General features: G+C 44.9%; 1 pseudogene; it reads left to right on the top strand.

The window, feature by feature from the left end:
- The first annotated feature begins 650 nt into the window (after positions 1 to 650).
- Positions 651 to 1487, top strand: LOC114398692 (annotated as a pseudogene).
- Positions 1488 to 2055: the final 568 nt, after the last annotated feature.

Consider the following 2055-nt stretch of genomic DNA (forward strand, 5'->3'; position numbering starts at 1 on the left):
ATAGACATTTTACAACTAATTTTAATTGCAAGGATAAGGCTGAAACTTTAAAGAAAAGCTAATCATATCGATTAAGAAAGTGGTATAACAAGGTTTAAGTGGAGAGTTATACCTGTTCTTGATATCAGCTTCTCTGCGTCCCAGTCTTAGGGTATCAACTGTAAGGGCAATGGCTTTGAATCCAGCCCTTTCAGCTCTTCTCACAAGCTGAGCAACCACAGACATGCAAGTTACTTACATGAAGCCTCTAACAGACTTGCTTGACCATCTAAAGATGCCATGATGAACATCACCCTGGTCTCCCACAACACCTTCCACGAAATAACAATCACCCTTGTATGAAAGGATTGCTACACATTTGAATCGGAAGTTCTGAACGAGTTCAACTCCAAGTCCAACACACTGGGTCACAAGCCTGGAGCCACTAATAATGTAATCCTTCAAGTCAACAAACAGTAAAAATTCACAATCACAGCAGAGAAAAAAGGTTTAGAGTTAGAGAGTTAAACAAATCCGTTGACTGGCATGGTCTCCCACAACACCTTCCACGAAATCACAATCACATTTTCCCTTTAGTTTTCTTTCTTTTCTATTCCACTTTCTCTCTCAATTCATTCAATCAATCTATCATCTCTCTAAACCCTCCCCCCATGGAACACGCCTTACAAGCCGTTGTCGCCTCTATCGGCAGCTTCTTCGTGGTCACCCTCCTTCTCGCTGCTGCCATCCTCCTCTACCAGCACCACCGCAACTCCACCAAGACTCGAACTCGCTCCTCTCATATCTGAACCCGCCCTGGCCCCCACCGTGAAGCCTCCTCCTCCCTCTCCGCCGTGGACGCCAGCTGGTCCTCCGACCCCAACCTCATCAAAATCTCCTGGGACAAGCTCGCCCGCGCCACCGACAACTTCTCCCTTCACCTCATCGTCGACGACGACAACTTCGGCCTCGTCTACAAGGCCCGCCTCTTTAGCAGTACCACTGTCGCAGTAAAAAAACTCTCCCCTGGCGCTTTCCAAGGCTTCTGCGAGTTCACCACCGAGATGGAAACCCTAAGCCGCCTCCGCCATCCAAACATTGTCAAAATCCTCAGTTACTGGGCCTCAGGCCCTGAATGCCTCCTCGTCTACGAGTTCATCGAAAAGGGAAACCTCGACCAGTGGCTCCACGAGCCCGATCTCTCTCTCTCCCTCCCTCCACTTCCCTGGCCCACACGCGTCAACATCATCTGTGGCGTGGCCCATGGGCTTTCCTACCTCCACGACCTTGACAAGGAAGAGGAACAGAATGTTGAGGCACTAGAGGAAGTCATCAGACTTGGTGGCGGAGTAGTTGAACCAGAGGGTCTCCATGAAGGTGAGGTTGCGACCCAATGCCGCCGCGGCCTTTGGGATGGAAGCATAGGGGAGCATCGTCACCGGAACCCTAGGATTGCTGGCGGCGTTGGATGTGATGTGAGAGAGGGGAGGGGCCAAGGAAGCATGTGATTTTTGCAGATGTGGTGGATGATGCGCTAAATATTAATATTTGTGGGAAATTAAAAAGCAGAATATTCAAAGATGGTCAAAAGGATAAACCCGTCTTTGTAAATTCATATAACTACGATGGTCTTTCTCAACACGTCGTTGTAAGCATTCATATTCGCTTTTTAAGACGGTTATTTAATAACCATCGTCGTATGCAATCATTAAAATTACAGTACTGCCACCGCGTGTCCTTCAACAACGTTTCTTAGTAACCGTCGTAGTTACTATGTTGTAAATTGCAATATATGTAGTAGTGTGTGGACCAAAGTTCTAATATTGTACACGAGAGACTAGTTTGTTCTCAAATATTAATTTATAGAAAACTAGGTATTTATTTGAGTAGAATTGGTTTGAGTTGCAATTAATTATAAAAAGATGATAAAGAAAACAAGCAATCGAAATTCAAGAAGATTCTAACAGATTAAATAGTCTAGGGTCATGATTTCAGACTATCTTTGCATTCTCCCTAATATTTTATTTCAATTAAACCTCAATAATCTAATCAATCACTAATCTTTCCTCTTTTAAA

The sequence above is a fragment of the Glycine soja genome, chromosome 19 (genome assembly GCF_004193775.1).
Source record: "Glycine soja cultivar W05 chromosome 19, ASM419377v2, whole genome shotgun sequence".
NCBI lineage: Eukaryota > Viridiplantae > Streptophyta > Magnoliopsida > Fabales > Fabaceae > Glycine > Glycine soja.